This window comes from Ceratotherium simum, chromosome 11 (genome assembly GCF_057802395.1).
Source record: "Ceratotherium simum simum isolate JZ-2026a chromosome 11, ASM5780239v1, whole genome shotgun sequence".
In the NCBI taxonomy this organism is placed as follows: domain Eukaryota; kingdom Metazoa; phylum Chordata; class Mammalia; order Perissodactyla; family Rhinocerotidae; genus Ceratotherium; species Ceratotherium simum.
Genome location: NC_141910.1, coordinates 62,573,438 through 62,598,402, shown reverse-complemented (window position 1 = coordinate 62,598,402; position 24,965 = coordinate 62,573,438). Strand labels below are relative to the sequence as shown.

The 24,965-nt window shown below is 46.8% G+C and overlaps 1 protein-coding gene across 3 annotated transcripts in view; it reads right to left on the bottom strand.

The window, feature by feature from the left end:
* Positions 1-24,427, bottom strand: part of CYRIA (CYFIP related Rac1 interactor A) — a 104,686-nt gene extending 80,259 nt beyond the window's left edge. For 2 of the 3 annotated variants that reach the window (XM_087437121.1, XM_087437123.1), the window contains exon 1: positions 24,382-24,426. The gene's annotated coding sequence lies outside the window, so the exon portion shown is untranslated. Of the gene's footprint in view, positions 1-24,381 lie in introns of all 3 variants that reach the window. The other variant, XM_087437122.1, reaches the window with a different exon arrangement.
* Positions 24,428-24,965: the final 538 nt, after the last annotated feature.

Genomic DNA, 24,965 nt, shown 5'->3' with positions numbered 1-24,965 from the left:
GACTCCTTGGCCGATTCCTTTTTTCCAAAACTCTTGATGTTGGTATCCCCCAGGACTCAGGTCTTCAGTTTCTCTCTCCTCTATGAGGTCTCACTCCTAAGGTGATCTCACCCAGTGTCACGGCCTTAAACATCTCTATTTTGATAAATCTGAAACTCACATTTCTAGCTTTGACCTCTCCATTGCTTGCAATAACCAACGACTTACTCAATATCTACACTTGGATGCCTGCAACTCAAACTTAAAAAGCCCCAAATTGAACTCCTCATCTCCCCTCCCAATCCTGCTTCATCCACAGTCTTTCTCATCTCAGCTAATGAGAATTCCATCCTTCCAGTTTCTCAGCACAAAATATTGAGTCATCTTAGCCTCCTCTTCATTTGATGCCCCACATCCAATCCTTCAGGAAATTCTTCTGGCTTTACCTTTAAAATATATCCAGCATAGATCAGAATGTACCCCCTCTATTCTGCTCCATTTTCCCCCTTTGCTCTTTTGACCTTTTAATATACTAGAAGGCAATAAATATTACTTTATTACCTTTACCTGAGTTATTATCATTATTAATTTATTATCTATTTTTTATCACTAATGTATCACGTCCCCAGTGCCTAGAACTATGCATGGCACCAACTAGGCATTCAATAAATATTTGTTGAATGCATGAATGAATGACTTTAGCCAATGATCTATAAACTGTAGCTTAAACAATAAATAGCATCTAGCCACAGAGGAATGCAGCTGAAAGGCACCTGTAGGCAGGGGGAATACCAGAAGCAAGGGCCTGGGACAAAAACTTATCTAACATCTTAAGAAGTGACAGTGTTGCAAAAGCCTGCCTGCATTATACAAAACCACTAAAGATGCACAGTTGAGCTCTTTCCAACTTGTCTAGATCAGCCAAGGAAAGTTCCGAGGGACTTCCATGGACAGCCATGCTTTTTTGTAAAAAAGACATACAGTCAAAATGGAAATGAAACACATGAAAGCTAGTAAATAACTGTGCATAAACATCCCCTCGACGATTTTATTTACATTACACATTTTTTCACACCTTTTTTTGCCCCTAAAATATTACATAGACAATATCCCCAGTTCTGTCTCTATTCGCCCACAATTAGACTTCCTGCAAGTATGTTTTCAGGGCCAAGCTCACGTCAGTCCTGCTCCTTGTCACACCCTCAGTGCCCACCCAGACACAGTGAGTGTTTGCAAATTATTTGTTCAAGGAATGAAGAAATGAATGAATGCCTTCTGAACGTCTCCTGCCAGGACCAGTTCCACAATCTAAGAATACATTCTTAAGTAGAAGATATATTCTCCACTAGACTTGTCCTCGAGGCAGAAGTTGCATTAGCCTTCACTTTCCCCTGAGTGCCTAGCACAGTGCCTGGCTTCCAGCAGACATTCGATAAGGATTTGATGCCTAAAAGTCAAGTTCATCTACCTACAGACCTGGAAGTGGTAAAGGGCGCTGATGTACACTCTTCTTGACTCCCTATGCCAGCATCTCAGCATTCTCTACTCCTGCTGTGATTTAATTCGAGGTAGAAAGCTGGTGTGGGGCCAAGTCAAATACCCCACTTAGTTGCATGTCCACCCTGCCGCATGGGGAGGTTAGAACTGGAATCAGAGAGGCTCTACTTGAAGATCTGTCCCTTTAGTGGATGGGCTGAGTCACGGAAGCCTTAGCATTTGCATCCATAAAAAGGGAATCATCACACCAGCATGGCACACAGGCTGTGGTGAGGATCTGTAGGGCCCTTTGAAGACTGAGTTCATTGAGTTCTAACCTCAGATAACCATTTCCTCTAGGGCACTCCCTGCCACACCCTCTGCGAGCCAGAGCTTATCATACTATTCAAGACACATCTGTCCAGCGGGTGCTGTGGCTTAAGTACTGTTGTCTGTCAAAAGCTTCCTCTAAGCATGTCTTCCTCACAGATGTTTGTGAAAAGACTTGCCAAACTCAGAAGCATGATTACGGGCTTTCGGGCTCTGATTAGAGTCAGGAATTAACTGGGCTTGAGAAGTAACTTCCTTGGAAGCCACACTTAGATAATCACATGGAAAATGAACCCAGCATTGCTGTGCATGCTTTCTTCTACCTTTGGCGGGTCTTTACCATGGAAGGGGGTCAATTATTGCTATGGGAAATAAGAAGAAAGGAGAGCAGAAAAATAAAGCAGGATGTTCATAGCCCTGCCGCCCATACACACACACACACAGCCACAACCACTGAACCTCCTAGAGGTCACCAGCTGATTGGATTTCCCTCATAATGCAAGACTTATCAAGGAAACCGATTAACATCAAAATGAAAAAGTGTACAATCCTGTTTTCATTGTGGTAGCAATCAGGGGAGAAGGACTTGGGACAGTTACAACATTCTTTCATCTGAAAGTCATATTACAATTGAACCTGCAGATGTTCCAGGGGACAACTGGCAAGCAAGCAGAACAATCATGAGAACCAACATTCTTTTCATTTTTTCCAATATGAGGGTACTTTTATGACCACTAACAAAAATCACACATGACTTACGTCTGGCATTGGTTACCCTCTAACTAATTAACTCACCTCTTCTTGGCTTGTATATTTATTCAACAAACATTCTCTAAGGTAAGCAAGGAAGTATCCTGGGCTGGTGTAAAGGGTATGGGATTTAGAGCCAGAGGTCTTGGCTGCAATTAAAACAGTCTTGAATAGGGACCTCCTCTTCAAGCCTCAGTTTCTTCATATAATAAAATGAAGCTAATATGCCGTGTCCACCTCATTTGGCTGCTGAAGTTTAAGTGAGCTCTTGTAATAACAGACCTGGTGCAGTATCTGATATGTAATAGACCCTCAAAAATGTTACATGAACCACATGTAATTGTGCTTTCAGGGTGGTCGTATTTTTGGAGGGGGAGACGGAATACATTCCCCTAATGCCCTAATATAAGATAGAAAACAGTAAAAGCTCTAAGATGTCACAAAGAAAATGCTCTGGAGGGCCAGACAAAGCAGAGATTATTTACAGCCAGCGACATCAGGGAACACTTTCTGGAAGAAGGGACATGACGTAGGAGGATGCTACAGTTTATTTAAAAGGATAAGGATGGATGATTATTCATTTATACTTTAATAATAGAAAAGCCCAAGCCATTATGCTTCGTAATTTGAAGGGTGTAAGAAAGGAGAGAAAGAGAACACGACAAAGACCTTGTCCATAGATAATTTATGACCTAGTTGGGAAGAGGTCACGTGTGTGTATACATGCACACACACATACACAAGTCAGCTGTCCTTGACAATTTGTGACAAACGACTGATGAATAATTCAGAAATTTGGAGTGACTAAAATGGTAAGGGAGGCCATGTAGTGCAACCAGAAGTGTGCTTGAAGGTCTCAAGTAGAAACCAGGCAGCTCTGGTTTTTCCCTCTCTGGGCCTCAGTATTCTCATCTGTAAAACAGATGGCTTGGTCTAAATCAGATTTTTCCAACCATGTGACAAGAACTGCTAATTTATGTTCTTAGACTAGAGAGACAGCTAGGGGCGTCAGAGTGGCCAGAACCCCCAGGTCACTCCACTGTGGCCACAAGCAACTTCATCCATTTCCTCTGTGTGCTGTACAAATATTACCATTTTCCATGTGGCCATGACATAGAATATTTTGAAAATCCCTAGTTGAGATGATCACAAAGAATCCTGCCTGTTTGGTCAACCTATCAAGTGGAGCTTGAGTGCTGCCCTGAAAATAGAGAGGGCTTGAATTGGCTAAAAGCAGAGTCTTAGGAATCTAGAGAAGCTGGACCATGCGAGGGGAGACAGGCTCTGGGTGCTGTCCTGGCAAGTGAGCTCAGGCCTCCCACAAGACCAAAGAAGGCATGTCTAGTGTCAGAGCCTCCTCATTGTTACTTTCTGCTTTCTTTAATTGTATTTACATTTATAAAAATGGTCTCTGTGATTATTAGTGTTGTGTGTCACCTTGTTGGCCCATGGGGTGACCAAATAGTTGGTTAAACATTATTCTGGGTGTGTCTTTCAGGGTGTTCCTGGATGAGATTAACATTTGAATTGGTAGACTGAGTTAACCAGACTGCCCTCCAGAATGTGGTGGGCCTCATCCAACTCATTGAAGGCCTGAATGGAACAAAAGGCTGAGAAAGGGAGAACTGCTCTCTCCGCCTGATTGTCTTTGAGCTGGTACATGGGTCTCCTCCTGCCTTCCAACTCAAACCATCGACTTTCCTGGTTCTCAGGCCCTTGGACTCTAACTAGAACTTTACCATCACCGTCAGCTCTCCTGCGTCTCCAGCTTGCAGAATGAGACTGCAACTCTAGGACTTCTTGGATATACATGTATCTTGTCTTTGGATATACATGTATCTTGTCTACTTGTTCTGTTCCTCTGGAGAACCTACACTAACACTTCTAATACATACCAGGTAACAGGGCATGTATTAATTTTCTCAAGCAATGAAACCACATCTGGCACATTCTCCTTTCCAAAAAGATGTTTTATAGCCATTAACTGTGTTAATGCAAACTAGTGAGTGGAAATTCAGCTTTCCTTCATATCATCACGGTTGATATGAAGCAGAGAAATGAACAAGTATATTCAAATACTAAATAATTAACAAATGTCTAAATTTGAAGCAGGTCTGGGATGTGCTCTGAAATCCAAAAGACCTTGTCTAAAGGCTGGTTTTGCCATTTGTGGTGATCTGACTGCAGACGAGCACCTCAGCCTTCTCCCCTGCACCACCTGTACCAGCGCCTCCTGCAGAGTTACTAAAAAGATGAGACCCAGCCCAGAGCTGAGTGCACAATGGGTGCTGAGGAAACGTTAGTTCCTTTCTCCCTGTTGAAAGTCCATTCCACAAGGCACTAGAGGCTCTGTCTGGCCTCCACCTCATCCCTTACCACTCCAGGCTTCATTTACTCTCCCCAGACATACCTCCAGGCCTCTTCTCCTGCCTTTGAATCAGCAAAGCACACTCTCACCTCGAGGTCTCCCCATTTTCTTTTCCTTCTGCCTTGTCCAATCCACACTCTTCCTACAAGTACTGACATGGCTCACCGCACACTCCTTTCAGGTGTCTGCTCATCGACTGCCTTTCTGAACCGCCATATAAAAGGGAACCTCCTTCACTCTCTACCCCATTGCCCACCTTTATTTCTTACAGTACTCACTACTGCCCAACATAGTGTGTGTGTGTGTATGTGTGTGTGTGTGTGCACATGCACGTGTGCATAAAAGATAAAAGCTGGGGCTTTGTTTTGTTCAGTGCCAGGGACACAGTAGATGCTCAATAAATATTTGTTGAGGGAATGAGATAACGAATGAATGAATGAACCAGGATCAGTCACCACAGCCCCACTGCTACCGAACATGTGCAGAAGGACAAAGGTAGACATTCAGTCTTGGGTAGAAGCTGACGACATGGGGTGGGTGGGAAGCACTCACCCACCGGGGAGCCCAGGCTGGATTAACCCTGAGTTCTCCCCACTCCCCACCCCGCTGCACGGTTGGGAGGAGGAGGACTTTGCACAGGAGACCACGTCTCCTGACTACTAGGACAGCCCTCACATAAACACTTTGAGCCACATTATAAAGGTTTTCACAAACACAAATCCTCACCCACTTTGGCCCAAGCAGCTGGGGAGATAAAGTGCCCCCAGAAAGTCTGGTCTGATCATCATGCAACACATCGCTATCCTATGCAGTGCCAAGAACACACGCTCTGGGTGAGACACACTTGTGGGTTCAAGTCCCGGCCCTTCCGTTTACCAGCTATTATAACCTGAGCCAAGCGCTCATATGGGCCCCTGAGACTTAGTTCCCTCTTCCTTAAAATGGGCATAAATAATGTGTAATTTCCGACGCTGTTGTGAAGAGTAAGGGAGATAGTGTAGGTGGGAGTCGACCAGAAAATAAGTGTCCTTGTGCCCCTGAGTGACACATATCATCAGAGATGTACACAGAACATTTCACCCCACTAATGTTAGCAGAAGGGAAAAATGATTAACATGTAAATAAGGCTTATATTTTCCCTGTTATTACTAAAACACAGCATTTTAAATGAGCTGTTTTGTCTTGCTAAAATCTGTTAATCCTAGTCACAAAAGGATTAGATGTTGAAATGCATTTTGAAATGTCTGGATGCTCAGGATGAAATTATTTAAATTAAAAGTGTTAGAGAAAAGGTAAATCTCAATCACAGAATAAGAAGCAGAACGACGTTTTATTATTTTCAAGTTCATACTGCAGTTCACACTGGGCTCTTAGAACGTTGTCTACTCGAGGTCTTAGAGGGAAATAGGCGGTGATGGTTTGCAAGGACCCCAGAGCATCTTACGTGTGTGGAAGGTGCCTCCTACTATGTGGGGCATCTGGGAGGAGGGGTGCTTGTCTGCATTTTAAACATCCTCCTGGAGCCCCATGGCCCCTAACCTGAGACTGGCTCTGAGCGTTTTTCCTGAGCTGCACTTCACACATAGAGGCCTCACACCCTTGACAGACTAGCCCTACACTGCCTGACCCAGGCCGTCACGGGAGACACAATCAGAGGCCCAGGACAAAGATGGACAACGTCCCTATGAATGTCCTTATGCCTCAAATGAGCACTGCGTTGGGAAGCTCCTGCCCAAGTCACCAACATAGCAGTTTGAGGCTCGTGGCTGGAACTGACTAGAAGACCTGCTCAACCAGGAAGCCCAGGAGGTCCCCTGACCACCCAGGCTCAGGTACGTAGTAACAAGGACCCTGAACCTGAGGAGCTTTCCAGTCTCTGCACTATATCATGTGTTCAAGACAGGAATGTGGCTGCACCTGCTGCAGAGGCCCTGCCTTCCTCCCCATGCATCTCAGTCCCTTAGCACATGGAGTCCCACATCCCAGCCTCCATCCAGAACCTCATTTCTGCTTTTGCTCTCCCTTCTCAAAAGACCAGCAGCACAGAAGACGGTTCCCAAGGAGCAGACAGCTGTGCTGCTCTCTGCCTGCTGCTCTCCCTTCTGTGCCAAAGCTGGTCAGGGGCTAATAACTAAAATGGATCATGAATGCACTGAGCACTCACTGTGTGCCAAGCATGGCTCCAACACTTCACATGTACCACCCCATTAAACCCTCACCGTATGCCAAGGTGGAAGATGCTACTATGAGTATCCATATTTTGGCGATGTGAACAATGAGACACCGGGAGGCTGAGTAACCAGCCTGAGGTCACACAGCTGGCGAGCGGAGGGGTGGCCTACATCCCCCACATGGCCTTGGCCCTGCACTCACATCTTGGTGCCTTCATTTTCCTTCTCCAAATTTAAGAGGCTACCATTGCTTCCAGCAAGACAGAGTAGGAACAACAACAACAACAAAAGATATGAAGAAGAATAAGTGTTTTGGAAAGCCCCAAAGAAAGACACGACAGTAGTCAAAAGCACTGTCATTACCGGCCCTGACCAGGACGGTGACCATCAACAATGCTGGGCACCTGGAGTCACAATCGCACCACGAGAGTTCTTTGATGCAATGACGTGTTCCAACATAAGTGAAAAAGAGCTTCAGAGATGTGATTATATTTGAATTTAAGAAATAAATTGATAAACCTGTTTATCTAGTGCACTTAAAATACATGCTTTGCCAAATCTGCTAACTTCAATAGACTGTGGAAACTTTAACTATATTTGACTCTTGGGTTCCCAGAGTATTGGAGCAGCTGTGACCTCATGCAGTTATTTAGAACAAGTAGTATTCAGAACAAGTGTCAAATATCTACTATTTGCCAAGCACAGTGCTAGGTTTTACCCCAGTATATGTGGGTAAATAACACAGAACATCTTCCATCCTGGAGCGACTACATTCTAGTATAATTGAATGTTGGCTAGTACCGTGTAGTCTAGTTGACCAAAATATCAACATTGGATGTAAGCTTAATTTCTACTATGCCATCAAGTATTATCTTACTAAGAACATAACATTCACATCTTGTTTAACAGGCTTACAGTATATGGGTTAGTCTGCAGTATTTTCTCAATTGTAAAAGATTATACAGCCCTTCTGGTCACCATGTGACTTGCATGCACCACCTCCCCTCCTATGGGAGGGGAGACACATTTGATATAGAACTTGGTCATTTGCCCTATTTAGCAAATGGAATGTGAGTAGAATAAAGTGGAAGCTTCAAGAAGCATGTCAAGTTTCTGCCACCTTGCTCACTTTCTTCCCTCTGTCAAGACACATTCCAAGAAGCAGCTGCCCCTTCAGCCCAGGTCCTGGAATAAGAAAGGTGGAGCAGTGCCACAGAAGCCCCTGATATGCGACATAAGTGAGATGCTCATTGCTACCAACCACTGAAATTTGGGGGCTGTTTCTACTGCAGCAAAACTGACTAATACTCCACATGATCCCATATTAAATCTCTTCATGTTCACAGGTATTATGCTGAGGTCAGCGAAGAGGGAATTATGTCTATTTTATAGATGAGGTTCCTAAGACCTAAGAGTGGTTAAGTGATGGCCCAGAATCAAACAGCAAAGAGATGAAAGTAATGGGAATAAAACTATAGACTTACCATAGCCAGATGTGATTAAAAACAAGACTGACCCATCTTTAGTGTAAAACTCTCTTTTGAAAACTGCAATTGATTAAAACACTAGCAAATTGTAAAGTTTTCATTGGTCTCTGGGCCAGTTCCTGATAGCAGGGATGATGTAGCAAAAGAACAAGAGATATACAATAAAAGAAATGCAGAATCGAAGGACAGAGCTTCCATCTCCATTAAACTGAACGGGCTGCTGGCCTCAGCTCTTCCGCCCCATGGCTGAGTGGCTGCACATCGTCACACTGAAACTTCTCAGGGACAGTGGCTATTCTCCACTGGTCCCAGGAAGGCTTCCTAGGCTGAAGAGGGAAGCCCGGCAGCAGCTACATGACAAGCATCCCCGGAGTGCCCATCACCCGCCTGGATCCGGCGCTGGGAATGGTGTGTTATTTCACCAGGAAATTCAAACATAAAGAGACCCTGACCTTAAAACCCAGGCAGGGAGGTAGTAATTCAGGACAGAGGCTCACAGGATCTGACATGAGTGACTAATTCAATTTTCTTGTTTCTATTGTTTTAAATTCGAGCCCTATTGTTCTTTGTCTTTGCTTTGTTCTCTTTCTCTCTTACTTTCACTTTTTAAAAAAGCTCCTTTCAACGGGAGTGAGTGAGTCACCTTAATCATTTATTTAGACACATTTCGGGCCGGCTCTGCGCTCTCTGTCCCGGCTTGCTGACATATATGGAAGGCTGAGCAGCCGCTGATCTTTTCACCAGAGAGCTCAGTTTTCAAAAGTTATTTTTGAGGGGGCTGCACGTTGCCTTTCACAACGATTCACACCGCTGGTTTCCTACTCGGACCCGAACTCGGCTGACTTCCGACACCTCCCTCCCCCATTTACCCACAGAGGCTGTTTTCATTCAGCACCCGAGGCTTTTCATATCCTGAGCAACAATCCTGGCATTTTTCTTCCATTGGTATAATATCAACCAAAAAAACAATCGGCCCCATAGCGTTTAGATAAACATACACATGTGTACATTTTTAAAGCATTGCACTGAATTGCAGAAACCAGACACTAACATAAAATCAGGAAAAGCGGTTCTGAAAGCTGGAAGCAAGCCCAAACAGGCAGCCAGAGACATACCAGGAGAAGCAAAGCTGATACAAATGGAGCTGTGAGCAAATGTTCGATTTCATCCACACCTCTCACCAGGTCCCACATTGCCAACAGAGGTCCCTCATAGGCATGCTAGTAACACCCTGCAATTTGTACAGAGCTTTTCACTTGTTTTCAAAGCTTGTGGTGTTCATAACATCCCCGAGGGGATGGAGGACAGAAGATCAACTCCACAGGTGGGTGAGGAGACGAAGGCCCTTCCGGAAAGGCTGTGACTTGCTTTAAGCAGATCGTTGGCAGGTGTAGAAGTCACTCTCCATTCTTTTCATATCAGGTACTGTGAATTTTTATTTCCCCATCTTTAAACATTTACAACATGCATCTGAAGCCAGAATATTCATCATCTCAATCCAAGTGCTCTGAAGTACAGTCCATCTAGCCAGGCCCTGTGGAATGCAGTCTCCTCGAGGACTGTGTTGATCTGTTGTATCTACGCAAGCACCTAGCACTGTGTCTGCACACAGTGGGTTCTCAAACAAAGTTGTTGAATAATTACAAGAGAAAACTTTTCTTTCCTCTTCTATTATTTTTAAACAAACCCAGCACCTGAAACAACAGCTGAAAAGGAATTACTCCCCTCCCCAACTCTCATTAATGAGCACTCCACAGTTTTATAACTATGTCATACACACTTTGACACACATACGGCTGGTGAAAATCCAATTTCATCACTGCCTTGTTGAAATTCCTTAACGGCTTCCCACAGACGTCAGGATGTCCTCCAGCTTCAATTTCCACGAATGCCACAGCCTCCCCCCATGCTCCGACCCTCCTGAGCTACTTGTACCAATGGCTATGAGTTAGGACAAGTTGCTGTAAGTCTCCTTTTGTTCTGAGGATGCAGGATTCAGATTGGGAGGGGATATGAAGGTGGGAGCTGACAGCCATGGGAGGTCCCTGACCCTGGCATGTCACCACAGGCTGAATGCTTCTGCTCAGCCTTCTTCTCTCCCCTTGCTTTAACAGATCTACATTTCCTAGGTTCTCTCCCTGCCTCAGAAGAAGCCCAAGCCTCTCAGAGACCAGTGTTCAGCTCTACAAAGGAAACTCCCCACCAGGGAGAATGCTCTTTTCTTTCTGGAAAAGTCTCCAGAGACAAGGCCTTCCAGGTCCCCGGGCCCACCCCCCCAGCTACCCTCTGAGTCAGCAAAGTGGTGAGTGGAAAGTCCTGGCTGGACTCCTGACACGCTTTGAGGGTTTCTCGAGAGCCTCCTTGTTCCAGCCTGTGGTTACTCTTTGTAAACACCCGTCCCCAGCAGGGATCCGCACAGTCCTGCTAATCCCTGGGGATTTCTGGTGAAGCCTTCTTCCTCCTGACTCCAGTTAACACTCCCCTCTCCACAACTTTCACTTCCAGCTTCTTCCTGGCACCTTATTCCGTCTCTAGCAATTCCATCCATTTGATGGTTGTCCAAAAAGGAATTGGCTAATTGGAGTTTAGAGCCGACATTCCTTCAAAATTCCCATTTTTCTCAAACAATCAGGAATAATGGTTCATTAGAACTCTTGGCCTTAAAAAAATAAGAAAAGAGGGCGCAGGGTTATCATAAATGCTGCATTCTCCCTCTACCCCAGTCTGGAGCGAGGTGCTAGGGATGTAACACTAAGGGTAAGTGCGCCTTCCCTCCAGGATGCCCAGGCCGGTGTGGGGACAAACCAGAGACAAAGGAGACAGTAAAAATACAGTGAAGGTTCTCAGTCAGAGGGAGTGGGGAGGGCACTGCAATCGAAGCCTGGCTCTCGTCTGTCTCCCGGACTCACCCCCTGCTACCATCCACTTGTCCACTCTGCTACAGCTCCTCGCCTCCTTGTTGTTCCTTCAATGGGCCAGACACACCCCACCCAAGGTTTTGCAATTGCTGACTCTGCCCAGAGTACATTCTCCCTAGCTAGCTACATGGTTCCTTCCATCACTCCCTGCAGAACCTCCCTCATCACCACCTTCTCGTGAGGCCTTCCCTGACCACCCAACTTAAAATAGCATCGCTTTCCCCCAAATTCCCCCTCCCCACCCCTCACTCTGTCCACTCATCTATGCTTCATTTTTCTTCATGGAACACAAAACCATGGAACATAATAGACATTTTATGTGTTTATGGTCCATCTTTCCCCAGTAGACTATAAGCTCCATGGGAACAAGGAGTTTTGTCTCTTTGGTTCACTGCTGAATCTCCAAACTGACCCAGGGGAGAATGGCCTGACTCACTGCAGGTGCTCAATAAATATTTGTTGAATAAGTGGATGGAGGAGGGATGGAGGTATGGATGGATGGATGAATTTGGTGGGGAGTTGGGGAGGTTTCCAGCAGAAGTAACATCAGAAGTGAATCTCAAAGGATCTGTTTGGCTAAAGAAAGAGCATTTTGGAAAGAGAATGCTCACGTATGATCTAGGGTAAATCACATTACTGTTTTCTTTTCTGTAATATGAAGCAAGTGCATAATACTGGCAAGTCTGTGATGAGCTATGAAACTAAAGTAGGAGTCTGGGCCAGCTAAAATGCACCAAGGATGGTGCAGCTGATGCAAGATGGAAAAAGACAAGAGGAACCGTGCCCTTCTCCACAACCACTAGACCAAGTTCTGACCTCAGCAGACAGAGACTGAGGAAGCCAGGCACGATGAAAGTGAGAGCTGGGTGGGTCTGCAAGACTTGATCTCATGGGTCAACACGGCATGTTTAGGTTCTAAGCCAAGGGCAAAATCTCAAGCACGCTACAGAACTATACTCTGTATTGTTAACTCACAAAGCAAGCCACAACCTTTCATGTTATCTGCCTTTGGGTAAATAATTGTATCTCTTTGAGTCTTAGTTTTGCTGTCTACAAAATGAAGTCCACAACATCTTCTCCCATTAAATGACATGTGAAAGCTTCTAGAACAGTGTCTGACGCTTTGCAAGCACACGGTAAAAGTTTGTTATATGGAAATACATTATTTGCATGAAATTTACATTAAGGTAGGGAGAGCCATGGGACTCCATTCTGGAAAAAGGCAAAGAACTCCAGCTATGATTGTATTTTCTGAGGCTTAAGTAGAGTCATGACAGGAAAAAAGATTTTATTTCCCTAAAAAAATAAGACTGTGGCCTGGAGGCAGCGTGAACTATGTGGTATGGGAAAGTGAGGGATTTTGAGAGCCAGGTGGACTCGAACCAAACTCCTGGTGCCCCATTTTCAATCCCACGTCTTAAAACAAGTTTTTAAAACTTTCTTAGCTTCAGTGTCTTTATCTTCAAAAGAGAAATATATCTACCTTGCAAAGTTGTCTGTAGGGTGAGAAACATATACAAATAGACTAGCAAAATAGAATTAATAGGTACTAAATGCATGTTGAAGAGCATAATTCATTGTATTAACATCACTGAAAATTTGGAAAATTAGGGGTCATGTCAGTACTGGGTAATCTGTAAATAACTAGGTAGAAAAATAATCCACGTGCATATACCACAAAATAGCAAGCACACTGTAGCTATTTTAGTTTTTATGAGCTACTCAAATTATTTCCTGAATTTGAGGTTGAACAGAAAAATTTGCACAACCCACAAACTTACCAGCAGGTTACCGAGTGGACAGTGTGAAAGGGAAGGAGGGATGGAGCCTTGAGACACAAGTGGTTTAAGGGAGGAAAAAACAGGGGACATGCCCATAGCACTTCATCCACACCAGCACGAGTTTACACACTCGCCCCCAGTCATGAGGAGGAAACCCCCACTGTGGACCCACGGGGAAGAGGGCTCTCAGCCACAGCAACTGCAGGCCAGAGCCAGGCAATCCTCTCCCTCTCCACAGAGCCTTGGGCCTGGAGTCTGGGGCCAGGCTTCCCTCATCAACCCAGGAATTGCTTTAGACTTCAGAGATGAAGGAACAGGGTTCAGAGAGGGAAAGAGTCACAGAAGGTTAGCTGAGTCAGTGGCCAACCTCAATTCCCAGGGGACTTCTGGGCTGTGCTCTCTCCACACCCTGAGAGGTCTTTCCGCTCCTCAGAAGCTTAGTAAGCAACAGTGTGCAAGGATCCCTAACCCTCTCCTTCTGTTCCTTCTCCTCCCTCACCTCCAGTCTCCTGACTCTGCTGGCTTCAACAAGGAGACTAGAGCAAGCCACGTTCCATCAGGCGAAGGCAGCTACAGCGGTTTCTCCTCCGTGTTTCTCTTTCTCTTTCCCTTTCTTTGCTCCTTCATCATCTTTTCCTACCTTCCCCCAACCAACTATTAAATCAAACTAAATATATTCCTAGTCCTTTATTTTTTAAAACCTGTTTTAGGTTTTTCTTTCATTTATTTTTATTTTTAAAGTAGTATGCTCAAATGGTTGGAGTCTTTACAAACATGTAAAGAATAAGATTTGAGAGGGTTCTGTGTTTCTGAAGCAGAAGAATTAGATATTTCTCCCTAAGAAAACATTATTTAGTTGCTTCCTGCCAATTCCCTCAGAATTGTCTTTCTCGGTGGTTATCGGTCCCTGAAAGACAAAAGGTCCCTCAGCCCTGCGGGAGCACCTCTGTGGTCAGTTCCATTTGTGAGCCACACAGAGGCCAGGGGACAGGCTGAGGTAGAGGCTTGTCCAGGGGGCGCCCGGCAGAGCCCTGGCCTTGGCAGCAAGTCCCAGGATCCAAAAGGACCCCCAAAACACACGTGCATATGCACTCAGACATGGCTCCTCACACACACACACCCCTACACGTTTACATACTCATGTACCACACATATACCCACACTCGCATACCATGCACACACTTACACATTCACACACTCACACACCCATGTACCAGCTACACCCTCAGACTCACAAACACCCACTCACAACACACAAACACACCTGAGTCCGGGCTCTCTAATTTATAAGGACCAGCCATCCCTACAGGTATCCTCAGCTCAGTGTGCCTGACGTCAACCATATTTACAACTCCCAAGTGGCTCCACAGTCCATGCAAACCGAAGGCCTCAGGATCCCAAACTTCAAGGTCACTTCTCCATCATGGAAACCCCCTGTCCATGGTCAGGCTCCTGGTTCCTATCAAGAGTTACTGCTAATTGAGAGTCTCCTCAGTGAGCAGAGCTAGTGCTCAGAGAGAGGCAGAGCCACTCACTGTTTAGATTCTAGAGAAAATGTTAAACTTTCAACCTGGCAAAAGTCAGAATTATGATACATTAAGCATAAACTCAAAAGACAAGAAATAAAGACAGAATGAGAGAGGGAGAGAGAAGTAGGTTGGTCCCCACTCCTCTTTACCTAAAAGTTTTATATTTCAATACCTAGCCCACAGAGACAGGCCATAACAAGGACCTATTTCCTTTCCTTGGGCAGATCTTGCACTGGTCCCATGCTCTGCAGTAGGGAACTTTCACTCTTCTTCCTGACGCTCCCTTAACAATGCCTGGCGTGGCCTTAGCTATAGTCCCAATAATGCAGAGCAGCCACTGGCAATGGCCATCACAACAGGACAATGGTCACCTACGATGCTTGGATAAGCATTTACTAAGCCCTCACTGGGCATCAGTGGAGGTGCTGGGCCCAAAATGAATGAGACACAAACCAGCCTACAGCATCAGAAGATCAGTGTTGTGAGAGAAGGAAAGGAATGGCCAGGAGGAAACCAAGGCAGAGCTCATGAAAGGCTTCCCACATCCCTCCAGTCTGCCTGGAGGCTGGAGGGAAACTACAGGAATGCAGCCAGGCAGGCTGCTTAGCACTTTTCACTCTCTTGTAACACCCTGGCCTCTACTCCTAGCATCTGAGAGAGAGAGAAAGAAAGAATTCATTTACTCAGGAACTGAGTTTTTAGGGCCCAGAGAAGGGAAGCGACACGCCCAAGCTCACCCAACAAGTCAAAAACAGACCCAAGATAAGAACCAAGACCTTCTCACGCTCTGCTCGGGGCTTTTCACTTCCCCATGCTCACTCTTCAAGCCCCGCTTCCTCCTCATAAGGCTAAAATGATGAGTAGGATTTAAAAATTCCCTTCTCCCTTCCCCCCAAAGGCCAATGATTAAACTTGGTTATAAGCCACACTAGATCAAAAATTCCCAGCTTATTTTTAGTTCTAAGAAAGTTTTTAAAAATTTACTTCGTCCCAATGAAACTTTGGATGCTTTAAACAATGCTTGAAAAAGATGTTGTTGCGGGGCCAGCCCCGTGGCGTAGTGGTTAAGTGCGCGCGCTCCGCTGCTGGCGGCCCCAGTTCGGATCCCAGGAGTGCACCGATGCACCGCGTGCTAAGCCATGCTGCGGCGGCGTCCCATATAACGTAGAGGAAGATGGGTACCGATGTTAGCCCAGGGCCAGTCTTCCTCAGCAAAAAGAGGAGGATTAGCATGGATGTTAGCTCAGAGCTGATCTTCCTCACACACACAAAAAAAGATGTTGTTGTTGTTTTATTTTTGTGCCAATCATGGTCATTTAATTCATTTCCTATTATTTAAATTGACCATTAAGGCTTTTGATGAGCACAAGATGAACCATGTCACCAGACCATCTGGTATCCAGAGCTAGGATACTCGAGGGAGGGCCCCACCCATGTCTTCCCAACCCCCAACCCCAGGGACGATGTGAGTGCCTTTGGGTTTTTAGAAAGAGAGGTCCACAAATCCTTCTTTGAAACTCTTTCCTCCGATGTGCTTCGAAATTCAGAGTTTTTCCAATTTCAGAAAGATAATCAAGTACACATACCATGTTATGTATACCCCCAGCAGGGTCTGGGGCACTCATCTTTCCAGCGAAAACTTATTCATTCTGAGAGGGATAAATGAAAACCATAAATAGTCTCATGTATGATCAGGCCAGCTTTTGCCTCCTAAGTTATGAAAAAAACTTTACATTTTCAGAGCATTTTGGATTTTGGACTTGTAAATAAGGGAATGTCAGAAAATAGTTTATGACTCTATTATTCCCGAAGGTACTCAAGGGCCTAGATCTGAAACTTCGACACTCCAGAAAAAAACAAAACAAAACAAAACACACATTTACAAAATAAGAAAAAGATGTAGGGTGGGAGATGGATTCTATAGTATGTGTAATGCTGGATGCTGACTGGAATCATTATCCTTGTTACAGTCCAGTAAACAACATTGCCAGGTTCATTTCAAGTATAAAATGAAGGCTTTCGAGCTAGAAATATGAGTCCCAAGGAATGGATTTGGAGCCTTTGTCAGGGCAGTTCAGGAATGTGTCTGTCAGAGAGAGAAGTCCCAAGTCATTTTCCACCCAAAACAAGTAAAGAGGAGCCTAAAGGAAGTAGCAGAAATTTTTCAATCACATTTTCTTCAAAAATCAGGCAAAAAGGGTGACTGACATATGTTTAACTCATTTATTCTTTGCAATATTCTTGAGCCACAAATATTACGAACTTCAGTTTGCAAATTAGAAAACTTAGCGAGCCTAAGGAATTTGCCCAAAGGAAGAGCCAGGATTCCAACCCAGGTCTGTGCACGCCCACCCTGTAGCCCTGGGATGTTCTCAGAGAACTTCTAGGCACACTTTGAAATCTCTGGATTTCAAAGAGTTTTAGTCCAGTTGCAGGTTTTGCAAGGCTGAATTCTTGTCCCAGCCTTGGAAAAGCCTCTGAACTTGGTTTCTCTCTTGCAATCTTTCTCTTGACCTCAGTTTCTGTAAAATAGCAGTTAGACTAAAGGTGTTCTTCCAGGTTTGACAGCATGTGAGTCTGTCATTCTGGAAGCCAAGACCATAGTTCTCTTGTGTTCCCATGACCTCAAGCTGTCCCAGGGAGGGGTCTGAAAAATAAGTTATACACATCCTGCCTCGACTGGGTGGGCTCCACCGCTCAGGAAGGCCAGATGCTGCGCACACCAAAGGCTCAGCTCACGACTGCCGGCTGGGTTCTCTGATGCAGTGAGCTGAGCAACGGCCGCTCTCGAAGGACATCAGTCCAACACAGAGACACCGGTCACAGGGAAGCACTTAAAACACAGCTACATTTTATTTTATTTCTTTCAGTTTCAAGGTATGGAGACATCTTTGGCCAGCTTGAATTTACTAACTCTTTGAGATGAGTATTCCACCTAAGACACATGCTTATTAATGCCACACTCCTGACATGTGCACGGCTCTCATTTCTGGTGTGGATGGTGGACAGAGACCAGGCTCTGAACGCACACAGATGCCAGGCATGCCACCTTCCTAATGAGGTGATGTCATGCAAGTTCCTTAACTTCATGGGGGGACTTCAGTTTCCCCATCCATAGACTGGGGATAGTATCTATTTCAAAATCTCTTTGCGAGATTGCTCAAAGTGGACATTAAATGCTCATTATTCCTGCCAACGATACCCTATATTGCTCAGAAGGTGCTGGTGCCCGCATTTTACCAAGAGGAACACAAGACTCGGAGAGATGAGATAACCTGCCAAAGCTCAGGCTGCTTGGGAGCGGGCAGCGTGGGTAGAAGACCCCTGTCTCCTCTGTCTCTCCCTTTGCCCTCCCCTAACCACAGCTCGCTGTCCCTCTCCTCTAGGTGCCTGGAATCTGGCGTCACTGCTGCTACTGGAAGGGCTTGCGTTTGGCTGCCAACGAGAACGAGGGAATTTGATGGTGCCTTAAGGTAGCTGTGTTTTTGTCTTTGTTCCTCATGATCCTAAACTGATTGTGTATTTTAATTTATTCTAAAACCCGGAAATCATCAAACCAAATGATTGTTTTTTTAAAAAAGGACATTTACCTAAAACAGAAGAGCACACTGCAGTAACCAAGGCATCTGGGAAGTCAAGCCCTTCACATCATGTCAGTGAAGACCCTGAAACACAGGAATAAGCTAGTGACCCTCCTCCCCACCTCTGCTGAGCTCCTGCGTGCCTTCTGTCCCTCCCTTTGGTCATCAGCCTTGACTTTCAATCATTTATCTGGATGCTCAATCAGAACCTTGGTTCCCTTTCTGGGAGGGAGAGCAAGGTCTCTCTGCTCTTTGAGAGGATTTTTTGAAAACACACTTGGCTCTTTCCATCTGCAGCTCTGTCTCAGCAACCCTGCTAACTAAGGCTGTCAGGTTTTGCTTCTTCACCTGTCACTTGGAGAAAGGAGCCCAAGGGCTTATTAGAAGCCCTTGTGGTGGAAGGGCCCTTTCAGGTCATCAAATCCAACCTTCCCATTTCACCAATAGTAAGACTGAAGTACAGAGATGTGCTCCTCCCCACCCAGGCAGTGAAGAGCAGAGCCCGGGGCCTTAGTCTTCCAGGCCATGTGCTTTTCTGTTCCATGCCTTCTCTCCCTACAACATGTCAGGTATCATTCAGGTGCTCCACGGACAACACCCATGTGGAGGGAAATGGGCTGTGTTGCACTGAGTTGAAACAATTACATTTCCCTCTTCCCCTGGCACACTGCACTCTGTATGACACCAGCGAAGCTCCACCCAGGCACCTGTTTCCTCCTCTGCCTCCCGTGGGAGTGAGAGTTCCCTGCAGGCAGGGACAATGCCATATTGATCACTGGATCCTACCTGGTGCAGCACAGGGCAAGAACCCACCCCATACATATTTGATCAATGAATGAATGAAAGATCTCATTTTTATGCTTGATCCATCATAAAACTGCAATTATAACTCTTTAGGGGCACTTCATTTCCCCAGTTTCATTTTAAAGATCTAATTATCTATGCCATACAGAATTTTTATTAGAAAGTGAAGTCATTAAATCAGCAGACACCAGACTCAGGCCCTGAGATAATTGCAAAAAGAAACACATCTGTCTGCAGTGCTAAGCTGGACCTGGTAAGCACAGTGCTGGCAAACATGGCGCCCAATTTCAGCACTTGGATTCACTGGGACAATGGGGTTCTTAAACCAGGGAAATCAGGCTTCTAAACTCACTGAGAAAGGCTAGTGAGCAATTCTATAATCTCTTGTCAATATCTCCATCTAACTAGATGTGAGTTATACTGACTGAATCCAAATCCCCCCTGCATTTGAAATGTCCACCCACATTATCTGACCTTGTTGCTTCTGTCCCTATATCCCTGGGATGCAATTGTCATGCTTTCCTTTCATATAATCAGTTATAAAACCAGTTCAGTTTATTTCAATGACAAACCAGCAACCCATCCTTGTGCAAAGAAAGCTACTTCTAGCATCATCAAACATTTTCTCTTAACTCAGACATGTCAAACTCCTCTTCCATTCGTCACTTCTAGAGTGAAGCCTCAGCCATCTGCAGAAAGCCTCGTTAATGCTGTGCTGAGAGCAAAACCCTAATAAAGTCTCTAAATATTTACTATGAGTCTGAATTACAACACTGACCAGTTCCACCCCTGGTAAAATCTGCTCGCTTTCTCCAAACACAATTATTTTAGGTCACTGAAATGCCAGCCAAGGAAATGACAAGACTGTGTACTCTGGCACAAAGAGTGAGCAGGGCCCAGTTTTAAATTCTGGCCCTGCCATTTACTAGCTGCTGGACTCTGTGCAAGCCACCTCACCTTTCTCAGTTTCCTTAACTCTACACAGGGGACGAGAATACTAATGTCACAGAGTTGTGGTCTTGATTTGACATAATGCATATACATATATATGGTAACTTAAAAAAAAATAAAAGGAAGCTAAACATGTCCAGAATAAAAAAATATGAAGCTTTCATTTTAAAGTATTCTCTGACAAAGGAGCCAAGAATACACAGTGGGGAAAGGAGAGTCTCTTCAATAAATGGTGTTGGGAAAACTGGACAGCCACATGCAAAAGAATGACAGTGGAGCACTATCTTAGACTATACACAAAAAGGAATTCAAAATGGATTAAAGCCTGAATGTAAGACCCGAAACCATAAAACTCCTAGAAGAAAAATATAGGTGGCAAGCCCCTTGACATCGGTCTTCGCTATGATTTTTGGATTTGACACCAAGAGCAAAGGCTACAAAAGTAAAAATATACAAGTGGGACTACAACAAATTAAAATATTCTCACAGATGGTAACGTGTTTTTGAAACTCAGGGTGTTTGTGGCCATTTCAAATTTGTACACCTTTGAGACAACAAATGTGTTGATGACTTGCACAGAGTTGTGGTGTCGCAGAACATAGCTTCTCTGGTGAGAGATAGCTCAAAGACTAACCAGCAGTGTGAGGAACCTGAGCATGGGCAATTGTTAACATTCCCAGATAATGAATGGACCTCCGAAGGCCAGAATCAGTCCAAAGAGCTCCCCACCATGGTTCTAAGAGGACCCAGAGGCCCAGTAACTGCGAACTCTTTTCTAATCAATGTAACTAAATAACAGCAAGTCTACTGTGAGGTGGGCGCCATGCCAGACCCTATAAATACATAAGATCATTTACTTCTTAGAAGACAAGTATCATTACTGCCATTCTACAGATACAAGAATTGAGGCTCAGAGAAGTTACATACTCTTCCAGGATACCACAGCTAGGATATAGCAGTACTAGAGTCTGAACTCATGTCTGACTTCAAAATCCACTTTCTCTGCGATCACCATGGTGCCTTGTCAGGTAATTCACGCAGCCCCTGAGAAAGGATTTTGACCAAATGAAATAAGAACCAGATGCTACCATAAGTAGATAAGTCCAAACCCAGCAAGCAAGGCAGGATGCCTCAGGCACATGCCTCTCTCCTGTGCCTGCTCTCCAGAGCTGAGTGAGGGGCTCTACACCCATCTTCTGTGAGGGCCACACGAGGGCTTGCCACGTGCGCAGTGGTAGGACAACTGTATTTCAGCCACAAAGCACAGGCTGCCTGAATTGACCCTAATGGGTGACTTAGTCAAGTCGCCATCTCTGGGCCCCACATCACCCTGTTATCACACCACTGTCTGCCTGTATTATAAGGATCTCTTTCCATGTCTGTCTTTACCACCAAACTACATTCTTTGAAAACAGGAATACTGTTCATTTTTGTAATCCTCAGTTCCCAAGGCTGCATTTGGTACAGAGTAGACACTCAGTAAATGTAAGGTGCACAAATAAAGAAACAGATTCAACGTCAAAGCTGGACAAGATGAATAGAGAATTCTTCTGTCCCTGAGAATTTAAAACTTAATTATTCCAAGTCAGTTCCCAATCTCTGGGCAGTGGTTCAGGGGTCTCTTTAACACTGAGACCTCCCAGCAGGATGAGGACATTATGGGTCCTTCAGGCTTTCAACTGTTTAAAGCACTCCCTATAAGCTACTTCATTCCATCCTACAAGAACAAGCAGATGTGGCCAGTAGGACAGATGCTGTCAACCCCATTTTGAAGACTGAAACCAAGGCCCACATGAGTGAACTGACTTCCCCAGGGCCAACATCTGACTTTGAGGCTAGTGATTCTCTGGTCTTTTCATGTCACCATGATGCTTTTTCAGCTTATTATGAACAAGCCTATAGCATGAGCAATGTGCAGGGAGAAAGGGGAGAGGAGAGGGTGTGCGACGAAGGGAAAAATAAAAAGGAAGAGAGGAGACAGCTTCTCTGGAGAGTGTCACAGACAGCTGACAGTCAGTGACCCTACGGCCCTGGTGAGCTCTGAACTCCTCACCCAGGGCTGACTCCGGAGGCTCTGCTGGTTCCCAGTGCCCCTGACTCATCCGGCTACATCTCGGCCCTGAGAGTAAAAGCAAACTGAATGCTTCTTGGTGCTGAGTAAAAACAGGAAGTCACAAGTGGCTTCACTCTCCTCTCAGCTTGGGTCTCCAACAGTTGGGGTCAAGGGTGCATGAAAGACCTGACAGGCAGCTCCCTGGCAGCTCGCCTCCCTGGGAGTCCAGCAGCACTCCACACCCGAGCGGCAGGGAGACGGGAAATGCCTTCCGATGAGCCTCCTGGAACGAGGGTTTAGGGGCTCTCCTGTTCCTCTGCGAGCAGGACCAGGAAGCCCACAGGGTGGAAAGTCAGGGAGATGGGCGTTTGCATGCCGGCTCCATCACTTTTCCATTCATTCAAGAAAACTGAGCATGGACTATATGCTAATCAGGGTGACCTTAGGGAACTAGCTCACTCTGAGCTTAGTTTCATCATGTGCAAAGTTGGGACAGCCCCTACCCCACAGGGCTGGTGTGAAGATGAAAGCAAATAGCACCAATGAGCTCCTCTGCCACACTTGGGGTCTATTCTTAGCCCCAGGCAGTATGCTACCCCGTGTGTGGGAACCTGTGACGCTGCTGCCCCCTTCCTGGAGCTGGAGGCAGCAGGGAGAGTGGGCAGGTCTGTTCCCACCTCTCTTCCTCCTCTCGCCTCACAGGAGCCCAGGGCCAGGAGGAGGTGAAGTTCTGCCAGCCCCCAGCCTGGGCCCAGCGCCCATGTTTATGACTGTTTATCTCAGAGCAAGTAGAAAGGAGAAATTAGATCCATAAAAGACAGGACAACAGACCAATAAAAACCAGCTCCCAGAAGAGTCAGAAGGAGGAAGAGAGGCAAAACTGTCACCATAGCAACACAAGACAGTCAGAAGCACGAAAGAAAAACAGCCCTGCTCTGCCTCTTCTCTTCAAGCAAAGCAAGCCCTCGGACCCCATTCGGAACAGCTCAGTGAAAGCCAACGACCCACCCTAAAGCCCCGGCCCCCAGGCCGAGATGCCCAGCCTGACCTGGCTAGCAGCCACCCTCCTCGTCCTGGCCCAGCACAGGTCCCAGCCCTTCACAGTCCCAGCCCAGCTTTCTGTGCCCTGGGGACTCAAAGCTGTGCAGATGGCCCAGGCCCTCTCCAGAGGAGATGGTGACAGGTCAAAGAGAGGGAAAGTGTCCTACAGGGTAAGGAAGGAGGGCCACAGAGCTGTGAGGCAGACCAAGGCCCTGAATACCAGCCCATTACCCTGCTCTGGGTTCCCTGGGGAGCAGGCGGGAAAACAAGGGTATGGCAGAGGAGAGCAGACCCAGAACAGTGGCCCCATCAGTGCTGGACCCTGCACTCCCAATACAGTGGCTGGGGGAATTCTGAGGATCTGAGAGTGGAGTCAGCAAACAGCTTTGGAGGTCTTCAATGACACAGCTCTTGGCCTAGTCTCTGGGGACACTGGCCAGCAAGTCAGGGCAGCTTGGAGGAGGACCCAGAGACCGGCTGGCCCATTTTGACAGAGGCTTCTCAGTCCTTCAGCTGGCAGGCAAGACAGGTGTCTCCACCAAATAGCGTGGCTGGCTTGGGACCAGGCTTTTGGGAAGTGGGTCAAATTGTTCCCAAAGCTCAGGTGCATAAAGTCCCTGTTTCTAGACTGAGATTCTGGGGAGGGTGATGGCGAGGAGGCCTGAGCAGCTTGCTGGCTGGCTAAGAACCTCTGGAGCAGGTGGCAGCAGAAGGGTCCAGGTGTGCAGGAGCTGGGAATGGCAGTCATCCCTGTCTCTGGGGCTGTAGAGAGTGGTGGGGCCCCAGGGCCTCTGATGGTGGGAACAGGGAAGGAGAGGGTTGGGATCTCCTGGAAGAATGGCTTGGAGCTGAAGATACCTGGGGGTCTGGGCGCGGGGAGAGGTTGAGTGGTTGAGGGGCGGGGGGTGGGGGGTGATCTGGAACACAATCAGGTGGCTGCTCTCTCTGGGGAGAAGGGGCAACGGGGAGCATAGACGGACATCTGGACGCGATCGCAAGGGACGGGCTAAAGGACTGGGTCCTCCGCTCTCCCTCCCTCCCTCCCTCCCCCAAGGCTGCAGGGGCGTCGGGAGCTGGGAAAGATGGCAGGGTTCGCCCGGCGCCTCCCGAGCCCGCTTCCCCAAGACCCCCGGCCGCGCCCCCGGCCGCGCGCCGCGCTCACCCCGCGTCGCCGCCGCCCGGCTCGGCCGCCCGTCCGCCGCTGCCCCAGCCGCCGCCGCCGTGGACGCCTCTCCCGCGGGCGCCGCAGCCTGCGAGACGGCCCCGGAGCCCCGCCCCGCCCCGCCCCGGCCCGCCCCCAGCCCGGCCCGCTGCGGCCGCCCCGCCCCGGAGCGGGGATCCCCACCCCCGCTGTCACCCGGACTGGTCCCCACACCCGCGCGGCGACCCCTTCTGCGCCCGGGATCTCCACACGCGGTAACCTCTGCCCTTCTCTCGGCCTTGGGGCCTTGGCCACTTGGCTATGCCCTCCAAGACGAAGCCCGGATCTGCTCTTGCTGTTCTACACACCGAATTCCTCCATACCCACGATTTCCCTAAGAAAAAAAAAAAGAAAGAAAACGGGAGAAAGGCCTTGCAATCAATTCCTAGAGGCACACCACCCTCAAATTAGTGCCCATGCACCCAGCCAGACCATCCCAACCCCTACCCACACCCCCAAATTACTTTGGATTCTGAACCTAGCCTTCCTCCCTTCCCCTCCCTGCTCATTGTATTAACAGATTCCCAGCCCTGGGGGCCGAAGTT